This window comes from Caloenas nicobarica, chromosome 4 (genome assembly GCF_036013445.1).
Source record: "Caloenas nicobarica isolate bCalNic1 chromosome 4, bCalNic1.hap1, whole genome shotgun sequence".
NCBI lineage: Eukaryota > Metazoa > Chordata > Aves > Columbiformes > Columbidae > Caloenas > Caloenas nicobarica.
The window spans coordinates 7376756-7394955 of NC_088248.1; the positions used below are offsets into that span (position 1 = coordinate 7376756).

General features: G+C 40.8%; 1 protein-coding gene across 4 annotated transcripts in view; it reads left to right on the forward strand.

Annotated features, from left to right (window-relative positions):
* The window catches only part of SGMS2 (sphingomyelin synthase 2), a 42779-nt gene that overhangs the window by 1919 nt on the left and 22660 nt on the right, over nucleotides 1-18200 (forward strand). The window contains exons 1-2 of one of the 4 annotated variants that reach the window (XM_065633865.1): nucleotides 1799-2233; nucleotides 5332-5392. The exons of 1 other annotated variant lie outside the window; for it this stretch is intronic. The gene's annotated coding sequence lies outside the window, so the exon portion shown is untranslated. Of the gene's footprint in view, nucleotides 1-991; nucleotides 1050-1798; nucleotides 2234-5331; nucleotides 5393-18200 lie in introns of those variants that run through there. 2 more of the 4 variants (XM_065633867.1, XM_065633864.1) reach the window with 2 other exon arrangements.

An 18200-nucleotide genomic window follows, 5' to 3' on the forward strand; every position in this document is an offset into this window, starting at 1 on the left:
CTGTTAATTTTTGCTTTCTCAAATGCAATGCTTCAAAGAACAATATTTAAAGAAAGGACACTGTTTCAGATGTTGTATCTAAATAACTTAGAAAAATGCCTTTAACTTTTCCCTTCTTTCCTTTTAACCTTCCTTCCTTAAATGGCTTTTTTCATTTGGAAAAAAAATAAAGAGGGGAGCCTCTGTCTTGCATTTGGTATATCTATATGTATGCTTGCCTGTAGAAACTTTTTTTTTTTTACTGTCATTACTGTTTCTACTCTTGAATTGTTACTGTCAGTCATTATCCTCTTGGTACAACATTCTCAAGTAAAAAATTCTGTGAAGACTTGCATGTAATTGCGTGCAATTAAGCATACATATATCTTTGTAACCAGTCAAAAGCAAATGCCCTGCCCTGCCCATGGTACTTCTATTGTGGTTTTTCATATTTGTTTTAAAGGATTCATTACCTGGTTATAGGAATTTGGGGAAATCAGAGCAGGCAGTGAAGTATGCCACGAGGTTCCAACAGGTTTATTTGATTCAGCACTCCGGGTGTATATGTGCATTCACTTTGCAACAGGAACAGTGGCTGTCTAGCTGAATTGTTTATCTGGTTATAATCTATTATTCGTGTTAAACCTGCAGGGAGGGAAACTTAAAATCCTGGCCTCCTGTTTATACCAGCACTCTGCCTACCACTAGTAGATCAGGGTAGAGTTTCCCTGTCCCACAGAACTCAGAGAGTGCACAAAACGTTTCCACCCTGTGCTGGAATAAAGCAGAATTCCCCCTTCCCTCCCCCAAGCTTTTGTGGAAAACAACAAAGTGTGAGCAAGCCAAGCAGAATGGCCAGTAGCTGGGTGAAGGGGCTTTCCAGGGTGTGAGACACAGGCTCAGGTGCCTTCCCTGACCCGGGGCCGTTTGACTTTAAGGCAGGACAGGTGCCTCAGCCAAAGCCAGTTTTGCTCCCCCCCCGCCAATCACATGTTTGTTACCCTGGAGGACTCCCAAGTAAATCTGGTTGCTACATAATGATGGGGATCTCCTAAAAACAGAAGAGGGAGGTAAAAAACCACTACCGCCTTAGCCAAGTCCGAATACAGGGATGAAACACATGAGAAGCAGGGTGTTTCAGTGACAGACATCCTCCATTTGAGAACAGAGTTCTGGAAACTAAATCCGCCGGCAGACCCGGGAAGCGTTTCCCTGCCGAGGGCCGCGGCGCTCGGGTCCGGCCTGGCTGGGGGGTGCGGAACAGAACCCCCCGCGGCGGGGCCCGGGGCCGCCCCAGCACCTGCGCCGCCGCCACCGAGCTGGCTCCCGGGGAGGGCAGTGCTTATCTCCTAACAAATGTTTTACGGGTGCAGTATAGATGTCGGTGTCCCGCTTTACGAGCTAACTTAATCCTTCCCCCGCGGCAGAGACGTATGTGGTTCGAAGAGGAGAAGGCGGGTGCGGGCATGGCAGAGGCAGCAAGCAGGGAGGAGAAGCCGCGGAGGCGCAGCGGCATCTCTGCATCCGCCGAGACCTCGGTTCCGCGGAGGAGGCGCCGTTCCCCGCGCAGTTGGGTCGGTTTGGCCCCACCGGGCCGGGCGGCGCGCGCGCGCAGAGGCGCGGGTTTTGGGGGGGGGGGGGGCGAGCGGGCGGGGCCGCGCCGCCCCCGTTAGCGGCGGGCGGGGGCTCCGTAGAGGTCCTGCCGGTTTTTCTAGCCCTGCCTCTGAATAGCAGCAGCGCCGGGGTGAGTCACTGTTTGGAAATGGAGTGGGCGGGTGTGTGCGTGTAAGAGAATGAATGATGTCAGGGCGGACGGTGGCTCTCGCGGCGAGCATGAGACTGGCGGTAAACACGGCGGCAGCCCCGGGCGAGCGCTGCCCCCGGCGCCCCCCGCCCCGGAGCCGCCCTCCGGCGGGGGAGCGCGTCCAGCTGCGGCACTGCTGAGGTAGCGCTGCGGGCAGGGAAACCTCGCTGGGAAGTGTCGCCTCCGCTGACGCCCTTAAAGCCAGTCCCTTTGGCCAGGAAGGAGAAGAGTCTGAGGCTGCGAGAGGAGCGAATTGCAGGGGAAGGGAGAGATTGTGGCAAACTTTCTAGCTGCTTCTGCGTCCTGCTACCTCAGCGGTGGGAGTGTCTGGCCATAATGAACTGCAAAGCCCAAACCTAAGAGCCCCGAGGCTCCAAAAATAAGAGACTTCCAGGTGCCTTTAGAGGAGGAACTGCCAGCAGTGCAAGCTTTGCATATACGGCTGAGTAGGTAAGTCGGCAGCGGCACAGGTGGATTAAAAGCATGGCATACGACATATAGGCACAGATAGAGAACCTCTTTCACAGGAGACCCCTACGTGTGAACTGAACAGAGGCTGGGAAGAGCAATCTTGCATTTGTGGTCTCTTCCATTTCTAGAGTATGTATGTTTTACCTGTAAAATTGTCTCAATTTTACTCTTAAAAAGGCCCCTCTAATTAGGGAGGGCACCGACTGTGTTGATTTATCTTGCAAGTATGTAATGCATGGAGTATACTTATTTTGCCAGTAAAATTGTGTGTTCTTGATGTGGGCAACGTGTGTATACCACTCAGAGCAGTACCACATACCTAGTTGAACAGGAGAGGTCTTCAAAATGCCCGGTTTCAGCTCGGGAAGATAAGGGATTACTGTAAGGGTCATAATGGGGTTCTAAAGGTGCGTTGCTGTAGGATTGGTTTGGTTGGGTTGGGTGTTTTTTGTTGCTGTTTGTCTGCTCTGTCGAAGCCACTCTTAAACTTCTTGACGTGAGCTGAACTAAACTTCTTGGCTTGATGGCAGAGTACATTTCTATTAACGTTGCATGGTGTCTGGCTTACATGTAGCTCAAAATCCTTGTGAAAAGTAGTTAATGCATAATCTTTTGGCAGGGTAAAGCTCCTAGAATACAAAGCAGACTAGCTCTTTTTTCAGTTTAATCCATTTCTATTTTTTTATTTGATTTGATTTTCTAAGGTCTTTTAAAAAAAAAATCTATCCTCAAACCACTTAACAGCTATTAATTTATACACAGTTAATTATACAGGTGGGCGGTTACATAGAGGTATTAGCATAAACTGAGCAGGTGCATAATATTTTCTGAGTCAGTGAGCTTTAAGGAAGTTTTGGCAAGCTTCACTTTAAGTTGCATTTATTAAATGGTTTGCCTAAAACCAAACTACTTTTAAGATTATATTTAGTTGCTTATGTGTATTATTATCTAACAGGGCAGGCTTTTGGAGACTGTACAGCCTTAGATACTTTTTTCTCTATGAAACCAATAACTTATTGTTTATTTTAACCTAATTTAGATGATCTAGGTCTTAATTTACTAGAAAGGTCAAGGTGCTTGCTTCCACTTCTTTTTCTTTTGGGTAGGATTTACATTGCTTTTCAATAAAAAAATTATAATCCATGTCTGATTTGAGAGAAATGTACACTTGTTTTTCTGTCCTTCAGAAAACATGCTTCAAGTGTACCCTGTGTAGTATGTGCAGTCACAAGAGGTATTTGGACAATCGAAGTGGTGTCGGGGGAGAAACTTAAGGTGAAATTATAAGGTGACGACAATAGTATATAGATAAAGGCCTTAGTGAGATTGATTTCTGTACTGTCCTTGAAGTGAACTTATACAATGGAAGAATGAGAACTTGAAGAGAGCAAAGATTAATTTTTCTACTCTTTAAGTATGTAATCTGAATCTAGAATGACTTAATGTACCCCTAAATTTTAAGTATTGAGCCATGGTGGGCATGTTGATGAGCATCTTTTTCTGGATCGTTAAAGTGTCTTGTGATTTTAATATTGTAAGGTGAAAAAATGATAGGGCTTAACAATCCTGTTTTCATAAACTAGTCGTCTTTTGAATTCAAACCTTAATGTTCTAGGTAGACATCGGAAGTATTATGTCATGGATGTAGTATTGTGAAAAACTTTATATTTCCTTATCAATTAAAAAACCACAAACAACCCCTCCACACATACCTTCCTGTTTCTGGGAGAGCTGAATAAGAGACTTAGATATTTTTATTTCTAAAAACCAGAGTTCTTTATTTACGATGTATTAGTATACCAGTTAAAAGTATGAGGACTGGAGAGTAGCATAGTGATTTTTAAGGATTAACAAAATAATTTTTTAAAAAAATTGAAACAAGTGATGGATTTAAAAAATGAGTAGTTTTTCGTAAGGACCAGGGAATGTAAAGTAAGGTTTTTGAACAAATGACTTATTACAGTTAAGTCTACTAGGGTATAGAATGGACTTTGAAGATGCAGATATTTGTAACAAAATTGCATGCATCTTCTGTTTGGATTTTTCTTCTAATTTTGATGGGCCGTTGGCCTACAATGTTCTTTGACACTATTTGTAGGGAGTGGACAATACAGATGCTGTGACATTTTATTTAGTATGGATATGGTATTGCAGTAGCCTGAACAGATGCTGGGAAGATTAATGTAACACTAGATCCACTGTCTTCAGAGATGTCTGCCTGCTGGGAGAATTGTTTGTACCATGGACACCACTGTACCCAGAGATGCTGCGGACACTAAGAATGTCACTGCTGTCCCAGCAGATGCTGAAGACCTTAAGAGCTGCTGATGGGGAAGTTCTGTGTAGCACAGATAGCTCTGTCTTGTCCATTCGCCACCTGTTTGAAAGCTATTACTTAACTATACTGAACCCAACTGTTTTAGTGAGACTCCAGAACTTTAATAAGCACAAGTGTCTCTTATATTAGGACACTTGTTTATGTTATCACTGTTTTGCTTCCCCAGAATAGCTCTTGTGTGGACATATGTGTAATACAAAGAATAAAGTGCTTCTTACCAATATGGTTGGTTTTGGAAGCCTACTTTATAACTGTTGATATGGATTTTAATAGGACTAAACTGTATACTAAAACTAAATAGGCTTCAGGAAAACGTTGCTTACCCTCTAGCTAACATAGATGTTGTATCTGTAGTACAAGCGGACTGCTGTGCCTTGAGGTTGTGCCTGTGGTTGCTGAGTAAAACTTCCTGCCTTATTGTGCGTTAAGTCCCTTTCAAAATATGCAGCATCAAGTGTGGGTTCTCTTTTTATTTGCAGTCTGATGGCATTAAAAATATTGAGGTCCAGTCCGTTGTGCAGAAGAAGAAATTAAAATAGTTTGTCAGCATATGTGAAGTTGTTAAGTTAATCACTGCAAGTAGAATGGTTCTTAATAAAACAGTGTTCAAGTCTAAATCCTCCAAGAAAATAATTATTGAGCATGATTACTCAGAAAAACTTCATTGCATTCACTCTGACAAGACAGTTTTGTAGTAAAAAAAAGCCTGTATTCAATATTTGACTATTTAATTTTCCAGATAAAATACGTTTTATCAGACGTGTCACCCTGGAAAAGGAGAACATCCTGTTTGCTTGAAGGTACCTGAGCAAAAAAGCAAGTGTCTTGTTTTTATGTACCTTCTTTGTTAACTTGCAACTGCCATGTTTAAGTTTCAAGGACATCACACTTATGCTTTATAAACTTCACAAACGAAACCAAAGTTGTTGCTTTCAGTGAAGCTGTGAGACTTTCAGAGGGCGAGCTTTGCTGCTGTACGAAACAATGTCTTACTATTCCTGGCTTTTAGAGTTAATTTCTTGCTGCTCCCTTCTGTAGTCTTCTGTTTTGTTTTCTCTATATATTCAGAATTCTTTAGGCTGAATCTTACTAGAATCCTGTGCAATGCAGTAAGCTTCACACTAAGCTTTGCAGTGTTTTCATATGTCTCTGGTTGCTGATGCAAAGCGGACCAGGGTTGTGCACCTGTTCTGCCTTGAGAAAAGATGCTGAGCCTCTTGGGTGCAGCACTGAATGTTTTGGAAAGTTGCATCAGCTTAACATGGCTGATTTAAGCTGAACTGATGCAGAGTACTTACGGGCACTTTTGCTTAACAATGGCTAAATTTAAAATAAATTCATTCAGGATTATTTTTGATTTAGCAGTAACCTGCAATCGTAAATGGAGTGGGTGGAGTTTGGAGTTGAATTCAATTTTTTAGATAAGATATGAGCATATCATGGCTGAAACTCAATAGAAAAAGTTGGGGTACAAATAATCCTTAACTGTGTATCTTCAGTTATGGTAATGTTCCTTTGGTGAAAGCGATGGACATCGTGAAAGAAATCAAGCGAAATGAAACCAGGAAGCTAAATACATTAAAGCTGTTCATTCTAATCCCCCATCTGAGAATTTACAAACTGCCGGCAGCAGTTTGTAATCACTGGTTTTCAGAAACTCCCCAGGCAGTTGGTAATGATTTTAGTGAAATATAATGTTTGAGGCAGGTCATAAACCAGTATGTCCCATGTAAAGTTAATGTAACTTTCATTCATTGGGGAGAGAAGCTTTTTTTTTTCCTAGTGTCTCTGTTCATATCTTAGGCCCAGGTCAGTCTTGCTACTGTTGTAAACTCAAATGTTCCAAGAATGAAGTTTTAAGTACTGATATAGTGGTTAAATCATACTAGTATGGTTATTCAGTTTTCATCTTTATGCAAGTTCTGATGGCAAATGACACCATGAACTAGCAAAACTTACCAGAGTTTGCATTTGCAAGAGTGTAACTTATAGGAATTTTGTTTAATCACAGATTTCTGGGTTTTGTGCCTCCAATACTAAACTTAAATTTGATTGATGGGTTTTTCTTTTTAAATCTTAGTTAACTGTAAAATAAGTGAGAGCTTGTAACCCTATCAGAGTACAGGAATCCGTCTAGCCTCAAAGAACAAACTTCTCATAGAGCTTGTCTGGAACCTGGGTCTTGTAAGACTCAGTTTATAGCTTTAAGCAAAAAGTGATGCTTTTTCTTTATTGAAGTGTTATTACAGGTTTTTTAGTATATGTTACCTCCCCTTTATATATTTAGGAGAACCTTTGCATCTGTAGAAGTCCTTTATTAAGAAGCCACCTGCTCTCACTGATTTCCGCGCCCCCCCCCCCCCCCCCCCCCGATGAAATATGTTTGCATTTCTTAGTTTTTCTCTTTTTAAAGCTTTTCTTCTGTGTAGCCTCCTAATATCTTAAACTGCTGTGTGATGAGTGCCGAATGACTTCTCACAATTAGTTTCAGTTATGAGCGGTGGATGTGGTCTACCTTGACTTCAGTAAAGCATTTGACACAGTCTCCCACAGCATCCTCACAGCTAAACTGAGGAACTGTGGTCTGGACGATCGGGTAGTGAGGTGGACTGTGAACTGGCTAAAGGGAAGAAGCCGGAGAGTCGTGGTCAATGGGGCAGAGTCTGGTTGGAGGTCTGTATCTAGTGGAGCGCCTCAAGGGTCAGTACTGGGACCAGTATGATTCAATATATTTATCAATGACTTGGATGAGGGAATAGAGTCTGCTATCAGCAGGTTTGCTGATGACACCAAGCTGGGAGGGGTGGCTGACACGCCGGAAGGCTGTGCTGCCATCCAGCGAGACCTGGACAGACTGGAGAGTTGGGCGGGGAAAAATGTAATGAAATATAACAAGAGCCCAAGTGTAGAGTCTTGCATCTGGGCAGGAACAACCCCAGGTTCCAGTATAAGTTGGAGAATGACCTGTTGGAGAGCAGTGTAGGGGAAAGGGACCTGGGGGTCCTGGGGACAGCAGGATGACCGTGAGCCAGCACTGGGCCCTTGCGGCCAAGAAGGCCAATGGTACCTGGGGTGCATTAGAAGAGGGGTGGTTAGCAGGTCGAGAGAGGTTCTCCTTCCCCTCTACTCTGCCCTGGTGAGACTTCATCTGGAATATTGTGTCCAGTTCTGGGCCCCTCAGTTCCAGAAGGACAGGGAACTGCTGGAGAGAGTCCAGTGCAGGGCCACAAAGATGCTGAAGGGAATGGAGCATCTTCCTTATGAGGAAAGGCTGAGGGAGCTGGGGCTCTTGAGCTTGGAGAAGAGGAGACTGAGGGGTGACCTCATTAATGTTTATAAATATGTAAACGGTGAGTGTCCTGAGGATGGAGCCAGGCTCTTCTTGGTGACAACCAATGATAGGACAAGGGGTAATGGGTGCAAACTGGAACACAGGAGGTTCCACTTAAATTTGAGAAGAAACTTCTCAGTGAGGGTGACAGAGCCTGGAACAGGCTGCCCAGGGAGGTTGTGGAGTCTCCTTCTCTGGAGACATTCCAGCCCGCCTGGACACCTTCCTGTGTAACCTCATCTGGGTGTTCCTGCTCTGGCAGGGGGATTGGACTGGATGAGCTTTTGAGGTCCCTTCTAATCACAAACATTCTGTGATTCTGTGAAATGTATGTAACAGTGACAAAATATTTACTTATGCACACACCCAAGTTCCTGTTAATGTTGAGACTAGTGCTGGACAGTCGGTTAGTGGAGCAGACCTAAAGGAGACAGTCTCCTTATTTAGGTGACATAATTTGCTAAACAGCAGTAGAGAAGGTCATGCCTCATAGTAGTTAATTCTGTCTTTCATATGGAGGACACGATATAATCCTGTAGCTCATTCATAGTTCTGATAGATATCTATAATTATTACAGGTAGTCTGATTGGGGTTTTTTTGCGCTTCTCCTGCATCAACCTTGTAAATGGGAAGCAGCAATTGCCGTTTGTAGATGCTTTATAAGGGAGCCAAATACTACTGCCCTTGTCTTGGTTGGAGACTCAACACAGACTGTATTGATGCAAACTGTTCCCATCACTGCTGCTGCCTCAAAAGGACATTTTAAAAACTGGAGTGATGTGTTACTGTCTTAACAGTGCTAAAAACATGCTTAATGCAGAATTCTGTCATTTCATCCTCTGCCAGTTATTCTGGTTAAAATTTATGTATTAAAATTTCAGTATAAACCCAGAAGTATTTAAATGGATTTTTTTGTTTGTTTGTTGTGGTTTTCATGTTTTGTTTGTTTTTTAATGAGTTGCTGTGGACCTACTTGGGATTTGTTTATTTTTGCCAGTTTTTCTGGCAACTTACTTACTTCAGGAGTGTATAGAAACTATCAATATGTTGTAGCTTAAAAAGTTGACTCGTGTTACTCTTAGTTCCTTTGTATTAGGAGCCTGACAAAATTCCTACCAAAGCTTGTGCTTTTTCCCATTTTCATAATACTGTACTAATCTGTGAGGATGCTGTATGCGAGCTCTTTACAGTGCCATTCTCAGAAGCGTGACCTTGTCTTCATTTGATTTCGTTCTGATTTTTTAGATACCATTTTGAGCGCGTCACTTGTCAAGAGTTCATTCCTGTCTTCTGGCGTACCACCTTGGTCTTGTAGAATCAAATTTTGTGTTCATAATGAGCCTCTACTTAGTGAGTAACAAGGCCAACTTAAGACACTTGCTCAGCTGTAGTTATTGAAGTGCAGATGCTCGGTCTGCTGTGTTTTCGCAGAACCGTTTGTTTTGCTGCACATGGATACTTTGCATACAGGTATAGGCAGTGATTTTGAATTTAAAAAAACTAAAACTACCCACCAAACACACACACAACCACATAAACTAATCTACTTGATGTGGGAAATGTGCCAGAAATCTAAAGGTGGTCCTCCCAAGTGAAGTTGTTTCTTTCCACCCTGCAATAAAGAGGATTGACTGAAATGATTTGAATCCTGTACTGACTGTTAGAAGTGATCGTGCACTAAAATAGAAAATCTTTTCAGTATGTTTGTTTTCCTAGAAATAGGTTAACTTCCATGATGGACTTCAATCTTGAGAGGAAGGGCAGGGGCATCCTGTTTGGCTTTAAGGCAAGAAGTATTAAAGACATTGTTCCTTCTAAGGTGCCATAACGAACTTGGAAGTTAATATGAAGAAAACTTACGGAAGAGTTGAGTGTTATGGATTTAAACTTCCGTCCACTGCAGAGATTGCATCCTGAATTTGCACACACTGTTTGAAATTCATCATCTTAGCAGTATTTGCCACCATGAAAGTGAATACTACACATGCTGTATAGCTGGGTGGCAAGCTCCCTCCACTGAGGATAGCTTTTCTTTTTTGTGGTAACCATGGTCATTAGCTTACGTTGTTCTCTATATGGTTCTTAAGAAAAATTGGCTAAGCTATTTTCGTACACACAAGCAAGCATAAATACGGTAAGCAGTCATTTCTTCTGTGTAGAACAACTAGCCTGTGTGAAGTAGAGTGGAATAATGTGTATGTCCGTGGTAGGAGTCAGTAACTTGTGTTGAATTTTAAAAGCTAAAAAGATGGATGAAATACATCTCAGCTGACCAACCATGGGACAAGGCATAATACTTATCAAATATCGACACTAAAATAGTTGGGCTAAAGAAATTTTCAGCTCTAACAAAATCTAAATAATTACACTTCTTGCTCTAATTCACAGACTGCAGGCAGTTTGTGCTTTCCTGTGTACACTGCTTTCTAGTCATTGGGCAGTCTGAACAAGATAAGGAGCTCTCCGGCTTATTTTTACTCTGCAGGATGAATGTTCCCATGAACAGGGTGTGATATTTTTTGTTTGTTTGTGTTTTTGTTTGTTTGGTGTTTTTTTGTTTTTTTTTTTTTTTTTAATTTGGACTTAGAGAAAGTTTAAAATAAACTCTTAAATGTGATAGGGTTTGGACTAAACCGTCTTTTAAACAGCTTTTAAGCTGTCTTACATTTGAGGAGCTCAGTACTGAATGACCCAAGTTAAAATGGGATACTGTTCACCTCAGAGGTCTGGAGTGCAGAGATGAGTTGCAGGAAAGCAGGAGCTCTCTGTCCTATTGTGCTACATTAAGGGCAAACACTAGAACTATCTTCTTTTACCACACTTTTTTTTTTTTTGAGTGTGCATGCATGTGCACTTTCTTCCTATTCTCCCCCTGCATTCTGTTGTGGTAAAATCAGACACAAAGCTTTTAGCACTGCAAGCCTTTCTAGATCATGTGTTTAAGGCAATGCAGTTTAGTTAAAATTTGACTGTGATGTGTCTAATATGCGGAAAAGGTGGTTGGTTATTGAAGTCTGTATTGCAATTATAAGGACAGCTACAAGAGGAGATTGCACTTAGGCCTCATGTAATTTGCTCAAAGAACTGCTATCTGGATTAATCTTCCACAACACTATTATGAAAATGCTTACTGTGGTTTTAATGGTCTGTATTACTTAGCAGACGTTAAACTGATATTACATACCTTATGTTTTGGTCATGCATTGCTGAGAACGGTACATGAAAAATCTACTTACACATGCATTTATAGTGATATTCTATAGTGTTTTCAGGTAGAAGCAGGTTACAAGCCTTTCTCCTTTTGTCAAAAAGGCTGGTAAACTGCCAGACACAGTATTTTTGTTGTATATTTGTAATAGCGTGATTCAATGGAGTGAAAGATGGTCTTAGTGGACAGAAAATGTATTGTTATTTAGGATGGCTTTTTGTCTTTTCGCTATTATGACAGTTTTAAAATGCTATTTCCACACCTCTCACCTCCTATTTTCATGGGTTCTATAGGTCTAGGACAGTTTGTAGATTGAGTTTAAGAACAAAAGCAGCCTCTGCTTCTGTGTTTTGTGATGTGTTGTGGTTTGTGGTGTGTGTGTGTGTGGTGGTTTTTTTTTTTTTTTTTCCTTTTTTGCCAGTGCTCTGTCACTTCATATCCAGGTCTGGGAGTTATGTATATATATATGTGTGTGTATACATATAGTTAAACTGAATAGTAACTTGTTCCCTAGGCATTTTGTTTGTTTTTCATGGGTTCTTTTGTGCATTTGTGTTTTTTGTTGTCTTTGTTTTTCATGTTTGTTTTAAATTGCCTGCTGTGAAGTCTACACTTTAACTCAAATTTTGAGGGTGTGTGGAAACTCAAGTCCTTGCTGGAAAATGTCTCTGTGTGAATATTCAGTGTACTGATGTCTGAACATGCTTAAGAAATTTTACTGTGAATTTTGACCCTGGACACTTCAGGTGGCTGCCCTGATTCCCTGCAGAAGAAGACATCACAGCTTGAACCCTGTGCTGGCCTGTGTTCAGCTAAGTAGCTGCTCGAAGAAGTGGCCTGGATTGCCGCAGTGCTGTGTCGATCTAAGCTCTTGAAATCCAAGCCACTAGAGTGTCTAACTTTGGAGTTCTACTCTAGACAATAATTCTCTCAGATTATGTCAATTTGCCATAAAGTTAGAAAGTCGCTTCTGAAGGCAGTACCTGAACTGTTCTTGCTGATACATGCAAATCTCTTTTGGCATCATTGGTATTTTTGAGGAAGATTCATGCAGGAGCACAGCAGAAATAAAAGTCATCAGATACACTTCTTCATGAGAAGACACCAATTGGTAGACCAGAATAATTGTTTTTTACGGTGCTCTAATTTTGCTGAGTTGTGAATTCTCTTCTTTTAAAACTGATTACACTGTTTCCAGTTGAACACTTAGTTCTTTCCTTAGACTTGTGTTAACTGATCACGTGTAATTAGTTGATTCACCACTTATTTGCTGTACACCATGGTTACTTAGCACACATTCACAACAGCACTGGTCTTGGTGAGTCTACAAATGAGACTGACTTTATTCTTTTAAACAGTTTTGTTGTCTGTGGTTCTGACTGCTGCAATGTGTTTTGGGGGAACAGTTTATAGAATCTGTCACCTTGTAGTTACAGTCTTTCCACATTTCAGCTAACATGTATGACACCCTTATGTTCCCCCTTCCTTCTCCCAAATCAGTGTATGTATAGATGTCTGGCTGGACATGGGATAAGAATGCTTTAAAGTACATTTTTGAATCACTTTTATAAAATGCTTTCTATTTATAAAGATGTTCTAGAGCTCTAGGACATCACATTAAAATGTAACCAAGAACTATAAAATATAATAGCAAGTAACTTTTTCCAAATGTCCTTTCTGAAACCTCTTGTTTAATCACATATTTTGCCTGCCCCATGCACCACCACCCCCCCATTTTTCATTAACAGTAAGACAAATGTCAGAACTGGACTTGGGTTCTTGCTTGTGTTTTTTACTGTGAAAACACTATATTGACTCAAAATTTAAAGCAATAGTAGCATTACTGTTCAAGTCATTAAACAAAGAAATGGAAAATAAACAATATTCAGGTGCAGCACACTGTGCAATTGATACAAATGCCATTTAACAGACAGTTTGGCCACCTTGTATTTGCAGCTCACATTAATGCTTGATTAGTTTGATCCCTTCCTTTCATGTACTGCTGAAGATAACAGGTTTGACGGTGACTAGAAGCTTCCCTTGGGCATAACCAGGTAGCTTACGGACTGGAAGTTACTACCTGAGGTATGTGGTACAGTGCATTGTAAAAGCATTCTGTATAGATTGAGTACCCTCAGTACTTTCACACCGGATTTTACCAATTGGTAGATTAAGATTAGCGTAACTCCAGTAATTAAATTATTAATTTAATTTATACCTTTTTAGTCATGCTATGTGTGCAAGGACAAGACGTAGATGTTACAAAGCAGTTGTCTAATACTACCGTGAGGGAATCTAATGGTGGCTTTTCTAGGAGCGATGCTGAAGATGGTACGTGGCTTTTTTCTTGTGGGTTTCTTGTTTTAATCTTGCAGTTTTAGTAAATGAGAATTTGGGATGAGCATCACCAACTTTGTTCTTTTAAATCCTTTCTGTTTAACTTGGTTCTTTAAATAATTTTTAAAAGCTTTAAAAAAGCAATAAACTTCTCAAACTATTAGATGAAAAGGGGAAGGAAAATAAATGATTGTTGTGAATGGTAAACACTTCTGTGCTGAGCCTCATGAGAGACTTGGCATAAAAACATTTTGTTATTGTGGTGATGTTCAATGCAGGGTCATTAAGTGCTAGAGGATAGAAAATACTTTTTACCAAAGGCAGGAATAATGAGGAGAGGTTTGAATTATTTTGGACACGTTTAGTTAGGTACTGAGGTAAATAGTAGCTCTGTGAGGGGTGGTAAAAACACATTAATAGCATTCTTGGCCTCCTCTTCTGACCTGTAGGGTGAGGCTCAAATGGCAATAGCGAAATGTCTGGGAAAGGTGTTACAGAATGAATTTGGGTGATATTTGTAATTATTTTCTACTGCTGTCCTGCTGTTGCCATCCTCTTGAAACTTTATTGAACTATGATACCCAGTGCTGTGGGGAGATAGTGTGTGAGGCAAGGGAGGAGAGAGTTCTGAGGAAGTGTGTGGTTTGTTCATCGGTCTATGGCAGAAACAAAAATAAAAAAGGGAGTGTTAAAGTGTGCAGTATTGAAGTGTTTAGGATTTAAAGCTAAACTGTCTTCTTCCCTGACTAATTAAATAATATAAAAGGGAAATGTTTTTTCTTGTCAGCATAATGTGGAAAGTATTTTCTTCTATTAATAGAAAATTTTGAGCTAATGGAACGCTTGAACAAGTTTAAGGAAGACCATGGGACTGCATTGGGAGGTTAGGTTGTGATGACGTTTTTTTGAACATATTTAACTCTGTAGTGCTTAAACTTGATGGGAAGAATTCCAGTGAAAAACCCAGTTACATGTAGGAAAGTTGATATAATTTTGGTTATTGCAGACTAGAAGCTCAAATAATATATTATGAAAGGATTCTATGCTGTTGTTCTCATTCCCTGAATAACCATCTGTATGGGTTGGTCATGGTAGTCAAATTGCTCAGTAGTCTTGACTTCTTGGTGTTAAACTTACCTGGTTTTACTTCTGAAAGTGTGGCAAGCTCAAAAAGCAGAGAGAAACAAACGTTTGGTGTGTGAGCTGGGCATGGATTTGGGTGTCTGAGCCTGTGAAGAAACATTTTAACGAGGTCTGAGTATTCCCATGTCTGTTCTCCTGGGAGAGTGGTTGTGATGCGAGAGCCTTACGCTGTTGCTGCCCTGGTAGGGGGGGTTGGGAACTGGTGGTTGCCACAAGAAGGGAAAGGGAAAGACCCAAACAGGGGCAGATCGTGTGTCATGATCAGTTTTGGCCAGTCTGGGTGTTTACCGTCCATGAGGGAGGATGCCTTGTGTCTGTGTCATTCCTCTTGACTAATATTCATGAAGCTTTCCAGGTAGCTACATCAGAGTTGAGCAAGCTGAAAACTATCTAGGAGTTTTGGAGGGGGAGAGAGAAGGTATTCAGAGACTCTTTCCTGATTTGTTTGACAGTGTGTAGTGTGCCAGAATTTTAGTGTTGGCACAGAGGGTAAGATAAGGAGGGGGAAGATATTGGTGTTTCTGAAAAGAGATGTTTTCATTCCTTGAACCTCTGAACAAAGCAAGTGTTGCTCCTGCATAGAGATTCATAATTTGTAATGTGCCAGTCAAACTGAGGGATATGTGAAACTTGCTTATAGTATGATACTAATCAATTTTAAATATGCCCTGTCCTAAGAATTCATGTGGTGTCTTTCTGCTGTCACTAGATGAGGACTACAGTGAATGATTCTCTCTTTAGTGTCATATGCCTTGCGAGACCTAATGTCTGTATTAGATTTCCGTTAAATGTGAGTTACAAGATAAGAACTTCTGGGTATACTTCAGTGTTAAAATAGCTTTTGTCTGGGTTGTTCAACTTGTTCATCTATTCCTTAGTTATTACCTGCTAATATTGTAAAATACTTTGCAGATTTAAGCGATTATTGTCCTCTAAACTTCTAGGAAAAGGGTTCTTACTGCTGCAGGAAATATTCCAAAATATTCTCATAAATGTGACCTCTTATTTTGGAGTTGGCACTGCTGCTTTTTGGTACTAGCACAGGGGAAAAATTTGACATGCATTATCTTTTTAATAATTACCCAAATATTTTTAGAGTGTATCACTGTATGTGACTTCCTCTTCTAGCTGGCTGATGACTGATAAGCTGTAGCACACACATTAGTCACTGTGATTCCTCACGGCCCTGTGCTGAAAGTGGTGACTAATCTCTGGGTCTGACTTTCCATCATGAAGTGCAACCTCTGCTCTCGTAACTAGGTGGAGGGTTTCACAAAACAGTCTAAAACACTCCTGCCTTCTGTGTCAGACCCACCCCCCCAGCCAGTAATCAGCAACTTTTGTGTGAGCTAGAAAGGATGTGGAGCATTAGATGTGCTGCTCAACTCTTCACACATTTTTAAACCTTGCTACCTCTTTGAGAAGTGGTTCTTCAACAGTGTCTGCAAAGCTATGGCAGAATGAAAGCAATTAGCAGTGAGGAGCTTGAGACAGTCAGCAAAGCACTTAAACGCCTGATGATCCAGAGGTTTCTTTTGGCACTCTTTTGGAATTATTTTGCCTGATAAGACTGAGATAGTAAAGTGACTTCCACTCTTTTTGAAGTGTTTATAATAGTCCTTTTTAATGAATGGAAAAAAGGACGTAAGCTCAACATTTCTTTGCGATGTTACAAAGCATGCAGTATAGAGCACCTTTTTTGCCTTGGTTCAAAGGCAGCTGATTCAGAAATTAAGTATCAATTCAGGGTAGCAGACTTTTCTGTTCAGATCTGAAATATTGAAGCAGGCTTATTTTGGAGAGGATAGATTGAATAGGAAGATGATTTATTCTTAATCTCATTTTTCTGGAGTGAAAGAGTTATGAGGGAGCCTTTAGCCTTTTGGAAAAAGGTCAATATTTCTTTCAGCTCTGTTGGAAAGGCATTTAGCAATGTGCATTGGCAGTGAAGGCAGCCAACACTATCCTGAGCTGTATTTAATAGGAGCATAGCCAGTATTTATAGGGAAGTGATTATTCCTCTCTGCTCAGTACTTCTTAGCTGTATCTAGAATACTGTGTCTGGTTTGGGGTCCTTGATCTGGGAAAAACATAACATTCTGTGATTCTGTGAAAGGGACTGGCAGGGTGGTCGGAGGGCTGGAGCACAGGCCCTGTGGGGGAGCCTGGGGAACTGGACCCATCAGCAGCCCCATCATACCTACAAGGACATCATCAGGAACATCAGGGCCATGGGAGGATGAGACACAAGGGGCATAATTTGTAATAAGAAGTAGATATAAAAAAAAAAGTAGATTCAAACCAAGCAACAGCAAAAACAGGAACAAAGCAAAACACAAAACCAAACCAAACAAAAACCAGAACCACATTTACTGTGAGAACAACTGTGTAGTGGAACAGGCTGCTTGGAGAGGTTGTGCCTCTTTGAGGTGTTAAAGGTAGAGCTGGATGAAGCACTGAGCAATTTGATGTCATAGCTGATCCTGGCTGAGCCTTGGGACCTCCTGAGGTTTCTTCTAACCTGAATTATCCTGTTAACGCTTCTGATTCTACAGACGGGACTCTGACCATTCTCAAAACCTTTGTTTTAGGAAAGACTGTTAACCTGTAAATAAAACTGCCTTTGTTATGCCATATGCATGTGAATTACTGCTAGAATTAGTTAACGTAGCACTAAAAGAGAACAAATAATTGCCATTTTACAGATATTGTGACTGTGGTTCTTAAAAGATAAGGGTAAATAACAGGGAGGAAAAAAATCTAAGCCTGTCACAGCGTCAGGATACAAAACATGTTTAGAGGGCATCAGACTCTTAGTTACCAAAAATGATTCTCTGGAGTCTGGGGACCAAACAGTTGAAGAGTTTGAAGATGCCTTCATACAATTAAGGCAAACCTACTCAGCAGTGTTCAGAATGATAAGAGCTCGAAGATTTTATTTTATTTTTTTTTCCTCTTACTTAGGTAGTCACTCAGTTCTGGTGACTGCTCTTAAGGAAAAATTACAGTTATATTTTATTTATAATTACATATTTGCACGTGTGTATGAATAGTTTCTTGTGTTTTTTGGGACATACTGTTTTAGAAACCTGGCACTATTTTGGAACACACTGAATACTAAATGCCAGGAAAATGGGGAACTAACACCCTTCTTACTGTTAAGAGGTGTGAAGAAACAGAATTCCACAGAACTGGTAAAACTTGGATTGTAGAAACAGATAACCAGTAACCTTGAAGCTTTTCCTCCACCTCTATTTGGGTAAGTGTAGATATTTAGTCCTTAAAAGACAGCTTCTGTTGGTAGAGAATTGCAAAATCCCTCTCTCAAGGGGTAGAGGGATTATCTGGTCTATTTCTACTTCCGAAAAGAATTTTATACAGGGTAAGTAGTTAATGCTTTTTATAAAAGTTGAAATTTATTGCAAGTGACAATATGATGATAGTCTCAGTTCTGAGAGCATTTGAATGGATGGTGCTTCTGTAATACAGCTTTATCTTGCGCTTGTTTAGCCTCACATGAGCAAGAAATGTGTTGGCAGTGTGTTAGAGAATGTAGATGAACTTGTGACTGTTAAATAAACTGCAGTT